This window comes from Hylobates moloch, unplaced genomic scaffold (genome assembly GCF_009828535.3).
Source record: "Hylobates moloch isolate HMO894 unplaced genomic scaffold, HMol_V3 SCAFFOLD_3, whole genome shotgun sequence".
Taxonomy (NCBI): domain Eukaryota; kingdom Metazoa; phylum Chordata; class Mammalia; order Primates; family Hylobatidae; genus Hylobates; species Hylobates moloch.
This window is the reverse complement of record NW_026652278.1, coordinates 68,549,251-68,567,408: the sequence shown is the minus strand read 5'-3', so window position 1 is coordinate 68,567,408 and position 18,158 is coordinate 68,549,251. Positions and strand designations below refer to the sequence as shown.

Below are 18,158 nucleotides of genomic sequence, written 5' to 3'. Positions count from 1 at the left end.
AGCCTGGGCAACATAGCAAGACCCTGTCTCTACAAAAAGTAAAAAAAATAAAAAATTAACTGGGTGTGGTGGCTCTTGTCTGTAGTCCTAGCTACTTGGGAGGGTGACGCAGGAGAATCACTTGAGCCGAGGAGATCGAGGCTGTAGTAAGCTATGATTGCACCACTGCACTCTGGCCTGGGCAACAGGGGGAGATCCTGTCTTAAAAAACAAAAACAAACAAAAAAAACCTCAGTCTTATTCCCACTAGTTATAATTAAGTAACCTTTACAAATTCATAAATACTGATGAAGAGGAAAACATCATTGGATGATCTGAATATAATCTCTAGTAGATGCTTCAAGTACAATGCAAATCCTTTTGCAAATTTGTGACTAAGGGTCTGCGACTGTTTTTTTCCCTCATAGCCATGACACATGGTAACTGGCACATAGCATATGCTCAGAAATTAAGTGCCAACTGAAGTAAAATGATGAAGATTTAAGATGAAATGAAAATTTAATTTCATCATTTTCATATCTGTGCACACATGCTCTTTAGCTCCTCAATTCTTTCAAATTCCTATATAATTCACTCAGGAAAACATTCTTTTATCTTCATTCTTTCTTCAACACATCCATAAACTTTATTTATTTATTTATTTTTTTTGAGACAGTCTCGCTCTGTCGCCCAGGCTGGAGTGCAGTGGCTGCAACCTCCGCCCCCCGGGTTCAAGCGATTCTTCTGCCTCAGTCTCCTGAGTAGCTGGGACTACAGGCGCCCGCCAACCACACCTGTCTAATTTTTTTTTTTTTTTTTTGAGGCAGAGTCTCGCTGTCGCCCAGGCTGGAGTGCAGTGGCGCGATCTCGGCTCACTGCAGGCTCCGCCCCCCGGGGTTCACGCCATTCTCCTGCCTCAGCCTCCGGAGTAGCTGGGACTACAGGCGCCCGCCATCTCGCCTGGCTAATTTTTTGTATTTTTAGTAGAGACGGGGTTTCACTCTCTTAGCCAGGATGGTCTCGATCTCCTGACCTCATGATCCGCCCGTCTCGGCCTCCCAAAGTGCTGGGATTACAGGCGTGAGCCACCGCGCCCGGCCGACACCTGTCTAATTTTTGTATTTTTAGTAGAGGCGGTGTTTCACCATGTTGGCCAGGCTAGTCTTGAACTCCTGACCTCAAATGATTCACCTACCTCGGCCTCCCAAAGTGCTGGGATTACAGGCATGACATCTATAAACTTTAATACTCTATGACTGTATGAGGGTGACTAGCTGGGCTCCCACGTCATTAATGGTAAAAAAAATGGGTAAATATATTTAAAAAGGAAAGCTAAATATTGCCAACAGAAATTAGGTCAACACTACCACCTGTCCTATCTCTCCATATGTAATTATTTTTTAAAAGGAAAAATGTGTGAATACCTAGTCCATGAAAGTATCCCAGAGCCCCACCAGAATCAAAACAGTCCCCATCTTCTCCCTCACTGCCCTCTAACCGAACGTGCTTTTCTCATTCCACAGAATTTAAAATGCATTCTTATTTTTTCTTTTTCTGCTTATAGCTAGAACTGCAAATGCATTTTTTTCCTTAATAGTTTCAGTTCACAAATGTGCAGAATTTCAGTTACATTATAGCTTTTGCAGATAAGCCTGGGCACGTAACCATGTAACATTGTCTCCATGGAAAAGTAACTCCAAACAACCAACTTGTAAACGAATTTTTGAAATGCAACCCATTTTTATGTTAGGAAAATGAGGTCGTACTCCTCATCTTGGAAGGTAATGGAATAGTGGAAAAAGAACTGGGGCTTTGGAATGCAGCAATCTGAATCTCACCTCACACTGCTATTACCAGATCTGTGTCCTCTGGCAAGTAACTTAAACTCTTTGAGCCTCAGTCTCCTTATCAGTAAAATGGAAAAAGTAACATCTCTCTCAGAGCTAAATGATGTAATACATATGTAAATCACCTAGAATAGGGCCTGGTAGATAACAAGGGCTAAATAAACATTAGTGCCTTTTTCCTTCTCTCTGCCATTGCAATATTCGTGATTTCAGTTTTCTTCAAAAAGAAAATTATTTTTCATTGAGCACATGCTGTAAGTCAGGAGCTCTTTATGACCTCATTAAATCTTTACAACTCCCCCATGCGGTAGGTTCCATTTACTATCCCATGCTACAGATGAGGAACAGAGTCACAGAGAAGTTTGTCAATTTGCCTAATATTGATGCAGAAGCTAGAAAGAAATTATTTAGGCAGTTAGTGAGGGTAAAAGAGTTCTCGGCAAGGTTTCCCCTTTAATAAAAAGCATCCCCCAAATCATTTCTTTTCTAACAAAGACCACCCTGAAAAATCGAGGTGCAGACATAGAAAAGCATACTAGAAGTTTGCATGGGTGAATGCCAGCAGCTATGCCAATAGGAAAAGGCTACCTAGGGGCCAGGCATGTTCAACATGGAGGCTCCATCTTCCCTTTTCTTTTTCAACCAGGTGTACAATAAAGGAACAGGCAACGTGATGCAGGCCAGATAGAGAACCATCTGCATAACAAAAGATTAGGGTGGGACGGCCAGCTTCTTTGCATGCCATGTAAATGGTACACCTAGTCCGACCAATCTTTTGGGCCCTATGTAAATCAGACACTGCCTCCTCAAGCTCATTTATAAAACTCCCTGCATTTCATTATGGAACTGGCAACCCATTTTTCTCCAGCATCCCTCTCTGGGCTGAGAGCTCTTCTCTTTCTTTTGCCTACTAAACTTCCACTCTTAACCTCACTCTGGTGTGTTCACATCCTTGATTTCCAGCAATGAACCTCAGGTATTACCCGAGATAAGTGACATTGCTTCAATTATCACTCAAATAGTGATGATGACCTCAGCACACCTATAATCTAATCCTAAACCACTATATTGCACCCTTCCTTCCTTCCTTCCTTCCTCCCTCTCTCTGTCCCTCCCTTCTTTCTTTCTTTCCCCTTCCCCTCCCCGTCCCTTCCCTTTCTTTTTTTTTGACAGGGTTGTGCTCAGTCACCCAGGCTGGACTACAGTGGGGTGATCTCAGCTCACTGCAACCTTGACCTTCCGAGCTCAATCAACCCTCCCACTTCAGCCTCCCGAATAGCTGGAACTATAGACGCACACCACCACCCTCGGCTAATTTTTGTATTTTCAGTAGAGGTGGGGTTTCATCATGTTGCCTAGGCTGGTCTCAAACTCCTGGCCTCAAGCAATCCTCCCACCTCGGCCTCCCAAAGTGCTAAGATTACAGGCGTGAGCCACCATACCCAGCCATACTTTGTCTTTTTAAAATAAGAAGAGTGGGGCCGGGCACCGTGGCTACGCCTGTATTCCCAGCATTTTGGGACGCTGAGGTGGGCGGATCACCTGAGGTCAGGAGTTTGAACCAGCCAGGCCAACATGGTGAAACCCCGTCTCTACTAAAAATACAAAAAATTAGCCAGGCGTGGTGGTGCACACCTATAATCCCAGCTACTTGGGAGGCTGCGACAAGAGAATCGCTTGAACCCAGGAGGCAGAGGTTGCAGTGAGCTGAGATCGTGCCATGCCTGGGTGACAGAGCAAGACTTTGCCTCAAAAAATAAATAAGAGAGTGGGATTCAATGATGTCTAATACTTTTGGCTGTTATATTGTGTGATTCTATAACTCTACAGCACTATCAGATGGCAAGAAGGACAAGAAAAACTTCAAGTACACAATGGGCACATATAAACCATCAAGATGCAGTCTAGGCCGGGCGCGGTGGCTCACGCCTGTAATCCCAGCACTTTGGGAGGCCGAGGTGGGCGGACGGATCACGAGGTCAGGAGATCGAGACCATCCTGGCTAACACGGTGAAACCCCGTCTCTACTAAAAATACAAAAAATTAGCCGGGCGAGGTGGCGGGCACCTGTAGTCCCAGCTACGCGGGAGGCTGAGGCAGGAGAATGGCATGAACCCCGGGGGGCGGAGCCTGCAGTGAGCTGAGATCCCGCCACTGCACTCCAGCCTGGGTGAAAGAGCAAGACTCCTTCTCAAAAAAAAAAAAAAAGATGCAGTCTAAGCAACTGATGTCCCACTGTCCTGGTTCCTCCCAGAACCTGGAAGGTTTCCACAGCCAGGATCAGTTAGGCTTAACTAGGGCTTCAGCTCCTTAACTGTTATTTGCTTAGGCATGATCAACTGAGTCAGCCCGGACTTAAGTAACTTTTAAAATTGAACCAGTACTGACCAACAATGTAGACCCCTCCATTTTTTTTAAATTACAGGTGTGATGAAAACTTGAAATGGTAACACAATGGCAAAAGTCTTTTTTTTTTTTTTTTTGAGACGGAGTGTCACGGTGCTCGTCGCCTGGAGTGCAATGGCGCAATCTCAGCTCACTGCAACCTCGGCCTCCCGAGTTCAAGCGATTCTCCTGCCTCAGCCTCCCGAGTACCTGGTACTACAGGCGCCCACCACCACGCCCGGCTAATTTTTGTATTTTTAGTAGAGACAGGTTTTCACCACATTGGCCAGGCTGGTCTCGAACTCCTGACCTCAGGTGATCCTCCCACCTTGGCCTCCCAAAATGCTGGGATTACAGGCGTGAACCACTGCGCCCAGCCGGCAAAAATCTTTAAATGCATTTACTAACGTTTACCATCCTGCTTGCTAATTGGAGATTATTCAGTCACTTTTACAATATAGTAATTGAATTTGGCTCCAGGCCATAATAAACATTCTGACCCATTAAATTAAGGCTACAAGCAAAATCACTCTATTCCTTTGCTCAAGCTACAAACACATCTCTCACAGGCAGCCACAGGCAGAATATTACAAGTTTTATAATATTCATGTGTCAAATGGCAAGACTTCCAATTAAAATGCTCATAGAAAAGAGTAACCTTTATGATATCTATACTTCCAAAGTTATACCTTTAGGCTTTTTTTTCTTAATGTTTTTATCTTTCCTTTTCAACTACTGCAAACACAATTTAGTGTGACTACATATGAGCTAGGTATGGACTCAGTTCTAAAGTTGCTGAAAAGTGAAAGAAGAGAACAGCTGCAGCACTTCCAGAGTGTGCTGGCTGAGATGTATTGATAGAAAATAAGCTGTAAACCAGCTCCAGCAATACTATTTGTGTTTGTGCCTTTTGCAGATTGTATTTCATCACTGCTCTTCATAGAACATTAATAGATTAGACACAGCCTTTGGTCTAAAACAAGAAAAAGACTTTTATAGAAATGTTAACTTCATTTCCTTTTGTTTCACTTGCTTACCAATATAAAACATCAATACTGCAGTGTAGATATTGAACAGTTGCCACAGACAACCAAATTCATTAGTAAATTAGGCTATACCATCTCAGATAACTTATTCCCAGTTAGGCAAAAGGAATAATCAGAATTAGTCAGAATTGAGAGAATTACAGTATACTAGAGAGTTCATTGGTTTATCCAGCTCGTTACTGTTTTAAGTACAGTCATGCATTGCTTAATGACAGGGATATGTTCTGAGAAATGTGCTTTTAGACAATTTGGCATTGTGTGAACATCATAGAGTATACTTACACAAACCTAGACGGTATAGCCTACTACATGCCAAGGCTTTATGGCATAGCCACTGCTCCTAGGCTACAAACCTGTATAGCGTGTTACTGTTCTGAATACTGTAGGCAACTGTAACACAATTTTAAGTATTGGTGTACCTAAACATAGAAAAAGTATAGTGAAAATATATTATTATCTTATGGTACCATCATCACATATGCAGCCTTTTGTTGAAACCTCATTATGCATAACTGCATTAAAGACAGTGCCGGCAAAGCACCTACACACTAAGCTACAATCCTTTTATCTTCATTCCTCAATAAATATCAAGTTCACTTCTAACGATTTATTAAAGAACAACACAAGTCTATATTTGGTTCATAAATGAAAACCATCTGAAACTAAGAGTTTAAGTGGAAGATATGTAACAGCAGAGAGTCCCTGGAGATCTAGAGACAATGTGGGCCAGGCACGGTGGCTCACATCTTTAATCCCAGTACTTTGGGAGGCTGAAGCAGGTGGATCACCTGGGGTCAGGAGTTTAAGACCAGCCTGGCCAACAGGGCGAAACCCCGTCTCTACTAAAAATACAAAAAAAATTAGCCAGGTGTGGTGGCACACACCTGTAATCCCAGCTACTAGAGAGGCTGAGGCAGGAGAATTGCTTGAACCTGGGAGGCGGAGGTTGCAGTGAGCCGAGAGTGTGTCATTCACTCTAGCCTGGGCAACAAGAACTAAACGCCGTCTCAAAAAAAAAAAAAAAAGACGTTATGGACACTGAAGTTTTATTTATTAATTTATTTTTATTGTATTTTATTTTTTCTTGAGACGGAGTCTCGCTCTGTCGCCCAAGCTGGAGTGCAATGGCGTAATCTTGGCTCACTGCAACTGCTGTCTCCTGGATTCAAGCAATTCTCCTGCCTTAGCCTCCGGAGTAGCTGGAACTACAGGTGCATGCCACCATGTCTGGCTAATTTTTGTATTTTTAGTAGAGATGGGGTTTCACCATGTTGACCAGGCTGGTCTTGAACTGACCTCAGGTGATCCACCCACCTCAGCCTCCCAAAGTGCTGGGATTACAGGTGTGAGCCACCGTGCCTGGCCTGAAGTTTTAATTTTGAATAACTTCTGTGTCTCAAAATATTCATATTCTGGTTTTTTCCCAAGTATTTTTAAATGTAAACACTATTCTTAGCTCCTCGACAGTTAAAAACACAGGCTATAGTTTGCTGACTTCTGCTCTCCATAGAGAAATAATAAAATCAGAAAGGGGCTAGGGATGTGATAGCCCTGAAGAGCTAGAATAAGGAATTTAAATTAATCTGGAAGACAATGGGGACAAGGCATAGGTTTCCGAGCAAGAACCTTTTGAGATCAGAGCTATACTTAAGAAAGATTTACTTGGCAGTAATGGAAAGGAAGGAGAGATTAGAAGATAACAATCAGCCTAATCCAGACTGGTTGCTTTGAGAAACGAAAAGAAGAAAAAAGATATGAAAGGAAAGATCAACAGAACATTCGTTGGAAAAAAAAAGAGGAATGGTTTAATTTATCTGGCAAGAACAAGTAAAAGTTTCAATTTCTAGAAAGAAGGAGAAAAAAGGAGATTTTTGCATTCTCATTCTCTAGTGCCATCATTATAGTATATAACTTCAGCCTACTAATTGAGGAATTTGCCTTTTTACGGAAGCTTTAGAACAGCCCAAGTTGGAGCTTCCAGTTCAGAGACAGAGTCTTCTGGTATATGTCAGTTGAAATGTGGCAATCATGTTTTGGTTTTACAGATGTAATAGGTATAGTAGTTTCAGAGATGGCTTATTTATTTATGGCCCTTTTTACTCCAGAGACTTCCCAAATTAGGAAAGAGTATTCATATGGCTTACATAGATACATCACTGCCTTCAGAAGTTTTAAGTCATTCTTCTATGACTCAGAATTTTTATCTATCCTTTCTTGTTCTGACAGGGAAAAAAAAACTGCAGTGCTGAAAATGCAACCAATTCAACATTAAAGTATGTAACTACTCTCATTCTATGGACTCAAATTTGGAAGCTGGGTAGGGGGGGTCAGAGAAAGGAGGGGCGGAAACAGACACAAACACAATTAGTTCCAATTCATGATAACAACCATAGTCAAATATTTTAGGAACACAGCAAAGGGAGAGATTTATTTCAACTGAGCAGCCTGGGAAGAGCTTCATGAAGAGAATGACATCTGCACTGGGCCCATTCTAACGAGAGAGGAAGGGCAACTCCAGGCAGTGGAAGAGTACAAACAATAACAACAAGGCCGGGTGCGGTGGCTCACGCTTGTAATCCTAGCACTTTGGGAGGCCGAGGCGGGCGGATCACGAGGTCAGGAGATCGAGACCACGGTGAAACCCCGTCTCTACTAAAAATACAAAAAAAAAAAATTAGCCGGGCGTGGTGGCGGGTGCCTGTAGTCCCAGCTACTCGGAGAGGCTGAGGCAGGAGAATGGCGTGAACCCAGGAGGCGGAGCTTGCAGTGAGCCGAGATCGCACCACTGCACTCCAGCCTGGGGGACAGAGCGAGACTCCGTCTCAAAAAAAAACAAAAACAACAACAACAAAAAGATGAGGGGGAAATACGGAACTTATTTCTCTTATTTCCAAAGTGGCACATGTTCATTGTTACGGTAAAAGCCACAATGGTAAGAAAAAGTTTTTCATTAAAACAATTCTTTAACCTGAAATCCTACCATTCAATCCTGCCACCGAGAGTATGTACTCTTCCACACATATATCATAAACAGATTACCCTACTGTTTTATCCCTCTCTCTCTCTTTTTTTTTTTGAGACAAGGTCTTGCTCTGTTGCCCAGGTCAGAATGCAGTGGGGCGATCATGGTTCACTGCAGCCTCAATCTCCAGGGCTCAAGTGACCCTTCTGCCTCAGCCTCCTGAGTCGCTGGGACTACAGGTGTGCACCACCATGCCCACCTAATTTTTATATTTTTTGTAGAGACAGGGTTTCGCCATGTTGCCCAGGCTGCTCTCAAACTCCTGAGCTCAAGTGATCCACCCATCTCGGTCTCCCAAGGTGTTGGGATTATAGGCATGAGACATCAAGTGATTGACCCTGTTTTTTCTTAATGTCTTACCAGCATAGATATCTGTCCCTCCCAGCTTGGAATACATATCAGAGTCATTAAAAAACATTGGCATTCCTGAATTCAAGCCCTTTCCTTATGCGCCATCCTTTGAGCTCTCATTTCAACTAGATTGTGTTTTCTTACAGCATCTCTCTAGGTGGATCCATGCTACCAGCTATTGTATTTAGTTTTTCTTTTTCCAAGTGAGATCAAAAAGGTTAAGGCATGACTTCTTTCATATTCAACTTCAATAAAATCATTGATGAGATCTTTTAGATTTAATAAGAATTCTAGGTTTTCTGCCCTGCGTCTCAAAGTAAGCTCATTTGCATAATTAAAATATTTGCACTCCGACACCACCAATTACTGGCTCTGGACAAGTTACTCAAATTCTCTCAGCCTTAGTTTCCTTACCTGTAAAATAGAGATAATAACCATAGTGCTCCCCTGAAAATAAATTAGTAATTTTTTTTTTTTTGAGACAGAGTTTCATTCTTGTTGCCCAGGTTGGAGTGCAATGTCATAATCTCGGCTCACTGCAACTTCCACCTCCTGGGTTCAAGCGATTCTCCAGCCTCAGCCTCCTGAGTAGCTGCGATTACAGGCATCCGCCACCAGGCCCGTCCAATTTTTGTATTTTTAGTAGAGACAGGGTTTCACCATTTTGGCCAGGCTGGTCTCGAACTCCTGACCTCAGGTGATCTGACCATCTCAACCTCCTAAAGTGCTGGGATTACAGGCGTGAGCCACCACGCCGGGCCAATTAGTTATTTTTAAAACATTTACTTTACTGATTCATTTTCAAAATCGAGAACACTATGAATCCAAATATAAATTAAGTAATAATGAGTCTATCTCTAGAATTGATCTTTTTTTTTCTTCCTCTCCCTCTTGTATTCTACACATGCTGCAGATGTGTCTTTTCTCTATCTGAACTCCTACCACTGCCTGAAGGCAGCTCTTACTCCTCTTGCTTGAATGGATGGCTCTCCAACCCCAGTGTCTCACCAGCGCTCCAATCTATCTTCCTCACTGCTACCAGGATTATTTTACCAAAATTTTATACATCAGCTTAAACACCTCTGTTTCGGGAGGGGTACATCACACACCGGGGCCTGTAGGGGGATGGGGGACAAGGGGAGGGAGAGCATTAGGACAAATACCTAATGCTTGTGGGGCTTAAAACCTAGATGATGAGTTGATAGGTGCAGCAAACTAGCATGGCACATGTATACCTATGTAACAAACCAGCACGTTCTGCACGTGTATCCCAGAACTTAAAGTAAAATAAAGTAAAAATAATAATAATAAAAGATTTCTCTGTTTTCTAACATCCAACTCTTAGTATGTTCCTCTTCTAGGAATTATCCTGTAAATATACTTGCACATACATAAAATGACATATTTGTGTCATTCTTTACCATATTGTCTGAAACAGCAACAGATCACAAATAACCAAAGATCCTTCCATAAGAGTCTAGTTTAATAAATTATCTACAACCATCAAGGGACTATTATTTAACTGTCAAAAGAAGAGAAAGTTCTGTAGATACAAACAAGAAATGTTCCCCAAAACATGCAAAGGATGAAAAAAAAAAATCAAGAAACAGGACAAGACAGCATAACAGGTCTTCATTTGTATGAAAGGGGACTAGTTACTGCCAGATTGTGCACAAACTATCTCTAGAAGCATATCCAAGACATTGGGTTTCTTAAGTGCATCAGTTTCCTATGAGGAGGGAAACTGGGTGGCTGGAGTTCAAGGGGGAAAGGGAGACTTTTCACTGTATACCTTTACCTTTTAAATTTTGAACCAGGTGAATCCTATACCTATTCAAAAACTGAAGTTAGTTTTGTTTTTTTTTAACTGATTTATGTCATCTGAGTCCCTTCACAAGGGACACAATCCACCTTAACAGTCTCATTACTAAAGCTTCCCCATTCCCTAACTGCACATTCACATCCTTGTATCTTTGTATTCACTCTGCACAGAAGGTATTCCCATTTTCTCTGGCTGGCAAACTTCCTCATGCTTCAAACACTGCCTCTCTAAAGTGGAATGAACTTCCCTTCCTGCCTTACTGCCATATTATGCAAAAGGGCCTTTGGCCTGCTTTCATTCCATGTTTGTCCTTGGCATCAGAGGCTAAGTTCACAGTCCTAGCCCAAGTCCATCAGAAGCTTACATTCCAGCTGGGCACGTGGCTTACATCTGTAATCCTAGCACTTTGGGAGGCCAAGGCGGGTAGATCACATGAGCCCAGGAGTTCAAGACCAGCCTGAGCAACATGGTAAAACCCCATTCTATAAATATATGTGTGTATATATACACACACACACACACACACACACACACACACACACACACACATACAAAAATTAGCCAGACATGGTGGCATGCACCTGTAGTAGTCCCAGCTACTTGGGAGGCTGAGGTGGGAGGATGGCTTGAGCCTGGGAGGCTGAAGTTGTAGTGAGCTGAGATCATGCCCCTGCACTCCAGCCTGGGCAACAAAACCAGACCCTGTCTCAAAAAAAAAAAAAAGAAAGAAAGAAAAAGAAAAAGAAGCAGCAGCAGCTTACACCCTTCAGAGACAGAGTTCAGGCCTCTTAAGGTATTAAACGTATGATGAAATAGCAGCATTATAGCAGCATTATTCACAATAGCCAAAAGGTGGAAGCAATCCAAATGTCCATCAATGGATGAATGGGTAAACAAATGTGGTATGCACATACAATGGAATATAATTCAGCCTTAAAAAGGAAGGAAATTCTGACACATGCTACAACTTGGATGAACCTTGAAGACATTATTCTAAGCGAAATAAGCCAATCACAAAAGGACAAATACTATATGATTTCCATTATATAGAGCATATCACATACTGTATGTTATACAGTATTTACAAACACTGTATGATTCCACTTACACAGAGTAGTCAAATTCACAGAGACAGAAAGAATGGTGGTTGCTGGGCTAGGAGGAATGAGAAATGGGGAGTTTAGTTGGGGAAAATAAAAAGGTTCTGGAGGTATGTGATGGTAATGGTTGCATAACAATGTGAATGTACTTAATGCCACAGATCTATACACTTAAAAATGGTAAAAACTGTAAAACTAACATTATGTACATTTTACCAAAATTAAAAAAGAGTGAGAGACTCCTGCAGTCTCAAAACAATAAGATTATCCTGACATTTTACCAGATTTTTTTTTTCTTTTTGAGACAGAGTCTTGCTCTGTTGCCCAAGCTAGAGGGCAGTGGCACAATATCCAGCTCAAGCAATCCTCCCACCTCAGTCTCCCAAGTAGCTGGGACTAACGGGCGTACACCACCATGCCTAGTTAATTTTTGTACTTTTTGTAGAAAAGGAGTTTCGTCATGTTGCCCAGGCTGGTCTTGGACTTCTACGCTCAAGCAATCTGCCTGCCTCAGCTTCCTAAAGTGCTAGGATTACAGGCATGAGCCACCTTACCCAGCCTTCACCAGATTTTAAAGGTGCCTTGCTATTCTCGCTCTGGTATTAAGCTCTTATAGTTTATAGTTTCTATACTCCAAGAAAAACAAGAACAACAAGAAATGGCAATTTTAAGTATAATAAAAGAACAAGAGACTATCAAAACTGAAGCAGATTTTGAAAAAGATTCAAAGGGAATTATAGAAGGGAAAAAGACTGTCATTTAGGCTGGATGTGGTGGCCCATGCCTGTAATCCCAAGACTTTGGGAGGCCCAGGCAGGAGGATCCCTTGAGCTCAAGAGTTCAAGACCAGCCTGGGAAACACAGGGAGACCCCATTATTTACAAAAGCAAATAATAAAAAGAAAAAAGGCTGAGCATAGTGGCTCATGCCTATAATCCCAACACATTGGGAGGCTAAGGTGGGCAGGTCACTTGAGGTCAGGAGTTCAAGATCAGCCTGACCAACATGGTAAAACCCTGTCTCTACTAAAACTACAAAAATTAGCCTGATGTAGTGGTGGATGACTGTAATCCCAGATACTTGGGAGGCTGAGGCAGGAGAATCGCTTGAACCTGGGAGGCGGAGGTTGCAGTGAGCCAAGGTTGCACCACTGCCTTCCAGCCTGGGCAACAGAGTGAGACTCCCTCTCAAAAAAAAAAAAAAAAAGAAAGAAAAAGAAAGAAAAAAAGGAAAAGACTGTCATTTAAATTAAAAATTCAGTGAAGGGATTAAATGGCATATTAGAAACTACTACACAAGAATTAGCAAACTGGAAGAACTGAATTAATTACCAAGTGGGAAATATAAACATTTTTTTTTTGGAGACAGAGTTTCCCTCTGTCACCCAGGCTGGAGTGCAGTGGCACTACAACCTCCACCTCCCACGTTCCAGCGATTCTCCCGCCTCAGCCTCCCGAGTAGCTGGGATTACAAGCGCAAGCCACCACGCCCGGCTAATTTTTCGTGTTTTTAGTAGAGATGGGGTTTCACCATGTTGGCCAGGCTGGTCTCAAACTCTTGACCTCAAGTGATCTACCTGCCTCGGCCCCCCAAAGTGCTAGGATTACAGGTGTGAGCCACAGGGCCTGGCCAAAAATTGTTTTAATATCCTTTTATTACTCAGGAGAATAGTAAAGATGCTAATTAATTTAAGACTTTGAAATTAAATACCCATGGCAAAAAACTTCTTGAAAAACTAGAAATACTGAGTTTAACCTCTAAACTAGTAGTTAAGGTCTCCTAATCTCACTTTTCAACTCTATTACTCCTATATTTGGTAGGAATCTGAAAGCGATTCTATCCCTTTTTTCAGGCAAGAGATATTAAGTTAGTCTAGTATCCGGAATAGAATGTACTCATTAAATATTTGATAAACTGCTGGCATGGTGACACACCTGTAATCCCAGCACTCTGGGAGGCTGAGGTGGGAGAATCGCTTGAGCCCAGGAGTTCAAGACCAGCTTGGGCAACATGGCAGAAACCCCATCTCTACAAAAAATACAAAAATTAGCCAGGTATGGTAGTGCACGCAAGTAGTCCCAACTACTCGGGAGACTAATGCAGGCTTGAGCCTGGGAGGTGGAGGTTGCAGTGGGCTGAGATCACACCACTGTACTTAAGCCTGAACAACAGAGTGAGACCCTGTCTCAAAACTAAATTGGCTGTTCCAGAATATGATGAATTGCATTTCACAAATGCATAATATTTCTCAACTCTACCTGGAAAGCTGGTTCTATCTTATTATTTCAGTGAATGGCCTGGGTGCCTCTTTGGGATTTTTGTTTTGTTTTCTTTTTTTTTTTTTAAAGAAAATAGGACACTGGCCGGGCATGGTGGCTCATGCCTGTAATCCCAGCACTTTGGGAGGCTGAGGCAGGTGGATTGCTTAAGTCCAGAAGTTCAAGACCAGCCTGGGCAACATGGCAAAACCCCGTCGCTGCTAAAAATACAAAAAAATTAGCCGGGCATGGCTGTGCATGCTTCTAGTCCTAGCTACTGGGGAGGCTGATGTAGGAGAATCACCTGAACTCAGGAGGTTGAGGCTGCAGTGAGCCGAGATCGAGCCATTGCACTCCAGCCTGGGTGACAGAATGAGACCCTGTCTCCAAAAAAAGAAAAGAAAAGAGAAAAGAAAAGACAATGAATGCTTCAGTTAAAACCCTAAATCCTAAACCCTAATTCTTGCTTCAAATTGGAAAATATATATATACTTTTTCCCTCACTATTGCTTCTAACAAAATAACTGTAAATTAAAAATTTAGATGTCTATCTTTAATCATGGGAAACTGGCAATCAAAGGTTCAAGCACCTAAAACTGTGAGTGATATTTTCCCCACAGTTGGTAAAACTGTATATTCCACAACATATGGAATTCTACTGAAAGCTTTCATTGGCATTTTGCCTTGTTGAATAAAAGTTAGAAGCTATGCTTAGACTTTTTTTTTTTAAGTCAACACTGCCTTTTCATTAGACTAACATTTAAAATATGACTTAAAATCATGGGAAAATACAGTAATGATAAAATCTAACACTCATAAAGCTCTTAGCTCTGTGTCAGGAATAGTTATAAACATTTTAATGAACTAATTTAACCCACACAACAACATTATGAGCCAGGTACTATCTTTAGCTTTGTTTTACATAGGAGGATCATGAGAAATGGAGATTAAATAACTTCCCCAATGTTACCTATCTCGAAGGTGTCAACAGTGGGATTTAAAAATAAGGAGTTTAATGCTTAACCATTATACTACCGTACTGCTTCCCCAAATTTTTATCATGTGCTGATTATCATATGCTGATTTATCTAGTATCTATATCTAAAGTGTGACTTTGGTATTTGCTAACTCATACTACCGCATTTTGCCAAAGATGGCTATTCTGCTCATTTGCAAAAGGTCAAAACTAATAGACAATTCTACATCCATGTTTATTTTTTTATTTACACTTACATATTCTGTATAATCCTGTGCTGGGCTGTGCAGGATTATCCCCATCTGCACCCCAGGACTCTGTGCCTAGACTTTTTTTCACTCAGAGAACACAAATTAGATGGTCCTCTTGCATGCAGTGCTCTGTGTTAAGCAATTATTTACAGCTACTTTCCTAATTGGCAGTTAAATTTCACCAAGATTCAACCACAGCCTGATATATATTTCTCCAAAGAAGCTTAAAACAGTTTTTGATCAGAGCAGAAAATGGCCTTCCTATTTGTTTATTCAACAAATACTTTACTCCACAAGGCAAGATCCTACTATATGCCAAGCACCATGACGGATACTAAAAATTCAGAGACAAACACAGCAGAGCCAATATTTGCCCCTGAGGCTCTGGTGGGGAGAGATGTTAAACAGTGAATAATCACACAAATAATTAATTACAATTGTGATAAGCATAATAAGGAAAAAATATAGAAAGTACATGATAGAAGGGCTTAACCTAGCTTAGAGGTAGTCAGGGAAAGTGTCCCTGAAAAATGGACATTTACTATGAAAACTGAGGATTAGTAGAAATTATCCAAGTAAAGAAGTACAGAAGAGTACATCAGGCAGAAGGAAGGCCAACAGGAAGCACTGTGCTTTGGAGGAAACAAAAACCCAGTGAGTTTGAGCGGCCACAAGCAGAAAGCAGCTGAGGCCAATGCTCAAAGGTCTCTTCCTAACTAGGTAGCCCACCACCTCCTCACTCCTCTCATACCATACCAGTCTCGATCTGCTGCTGGCCCACTGTATGTGTGTCACTCTTCCCCCACGTCACTACCACTTCACATCTTTTCCATGACTCCAAAGAATAAAAACCACTGTATTTGTAGTAGTTAACACACAACTCTTTAAGAAGAATAATATAAATTCTGCAACAATTATATTGGTGGAGAGAATGTGAATAAATCTTTTTTATCAGATTATTGATTTCTCTGTGTTTTAGGCAACTTGAGGCCAGAGACCATATCTTATATATCTCAACACCGAGCAATGTGCATAGCTGGAGTTTGACAAGTAATTTTACTATTTGGGGAGAATTGCAGAATGAGAAATTTAAGTGTTGCTGATCTACATTTTTTCTTATATAAGATTTACTAGCCTATTCATATATCCTTATCTATTTTAATTGCAAGAATAAAAACATGTTATCCACCTGGTAGATAAAAGATGAGCCAGTTCTCCAGGGATGGAGAGAAGACAAAGAGAACGCTGGAAACACAAGGAAGCTATATAACAAAGGTCCCTCAACTCTCAACTCCAACAACTGTGCCATTTCTTTCTTCACAGAAAGCTTACTCATGGGAATAACTTAAGCTTATTTCAAAAGAAGGAATGACTTTGACTTGGATGGTGGCCAGCTGTGGTAAGAAGTGCAGTGAAATTCAGCCACTTTCCCCTTAAAAGTCACTCAACTGGAAATTTTATCAGTGGGAAATTCTCTAAGGGCCAAAGACTCTATTTTCTGCAGCTTAACAACATTTGTAAAACATTTTGAGTTCTAAGATTCACCACCTCTCTCCTCTATACACACACCCCACACTTAGGCCAATCCAGTGTGCTAACTTCTGATAGAAATGACATGGAATTTTTTGGAATCTAAAAGTTCAAAATATGTACCCAACACAATATAATATCATTTATAAATCTTTGTTTCTCTTTGAGACTGTATAAATATTTGGTACATAGCAACATTTGAGGGCAGGAAAAGAGAAACATCATGCCTTCCAGTGGAGGCAAGAGATAATCAGCTATCCTTATTATCATGAAATAACCTAAAATGACTAGCTGGTATATTAAATATCAGAACATAACACACTTAATTGAGAAGAACTACCATGAGCAGGGGACTATGGTAAACACAGAACCAATAATATGAAGAATAAAACCCAGTCCTTGCCCTCCAGAAACCAACAGTCTAAAGGGAGACACCCTAGGAGGGTAAGGAGGGGAGGGGGAAGAAAATTTGATATGAAATCCATCATCCAAGGACTGATGATCCAGTATATGACGACACAAATTCTACAGATTTACCAAGGGACTTCAAAGAAGGCAGTGAGTTCCCCATTTCCTATGTCCAATTATACAAGTTCCCTTTTACCTAACACTCTATCCCATTCTACCTCTTTGCATACATGCAGTGCACATACTTAATTTAATCAATGGTTTTTTGACCCCATGTCTTTTTTTTTTTTTTTTTTTGAGACAGTTTCACACTTGTTGCCCACGCTGGAGTGCAATGGCGCAGCTCACTGCAAACTCTGCCTCCTGGGTTCAAACGATTCTCCTGCCTCAGCCTCCCAAGTAGCTGGGATTACAGGCAACTGTCACCATGCCCAGCTAATTTTTTGAATTTTTAGTAGAGACGTGGTTTCGCCATATTGGCCAGGCTGGTCTCGAACTCCTGACCTCAGGTGATCCACCTGCCTCAGCATCCTAGAGTGCTGGGATTACAGGCGTGAGCCACCGTGCCCAGCCCCCATGTCTTAATAAGTATGTTAAGACCAGAAGTTCGTTCAGGATGAGGTTCATTATCTTGAAGTTATTTCATTTCATATTTTCTGAAACAGCAGTTTCCTATCTAGAGCACAGCTCCCCAAATGGCAGAGAAAGTCTTGGGGTATTTTAAGACAGTGGGTTTCCTCACCTTGCTTTGAAAATTCATGAGCAGGAAAGTGAACTAGAGATGGGTTTTGTTTTTGTTTTTGTTTTTTTTTAATGGTGAAAAGGATAAAAGCTGGTGCATCTATATATAGTTAAATTTGTATTTATACCCAGAGAAACATAACTTGGTTTGGAGTAACAAGAAAAAATGATGTAAATCAAGTTCAAGTAGACAGAAATGAAAAAGGCTGAGAAATACTGAGAGAAGATTGCAAATAAAGATAGATTTTCTAAATTTTCAACAATAAAAATGCATTATTTTGTAACAAGAAAAAATATTCTTTCAGACTATATGAAGACACAGCATAATAAAAAGTGATTACTAATAGTATACTGTTCAATAGTATATATATATATATATATATTTTTTTTTTTTTTTTTTTTTTTTTGAGACGGAGTCTGGCTCTGTCGCCCAGGCTGGAGT

At 41.2% G+C, this 18,158-nt stretch overlaps 1 protein-coding gene and 1 long non-coding RNA gene across 3 annotated transcripts in view; one reads left to right on the top strand and one right to left on the bottom strand.

Moving 5' to 3' along the window:
* The window catches only part of LOC131383078 (uncharacterized), an 18,490-nt gene extending 9,585 nt beyond the window's left edge, over positions 1-8,905 (top strand). Inside the window, exons 3-4 of the long non-coding RNA XR_009212821.1 lie at positions 7,484-7,530; positions 8,777-8,905. This is a non-coding gene — a long non-coding RNA (uncharacterized LOC131383078). The remainder of the gene's footprint in view (positions 1-7,483; positions 7,531-8,776) is intronic.
* The window catches only part of VCL (vinculin), a 127,480-nt gene that overhangs the window by 99,602 nt on the left and 9,720 nt on the right, over positions 1-18,158 (bottom strand). The window lies entirely within an intron of this gene.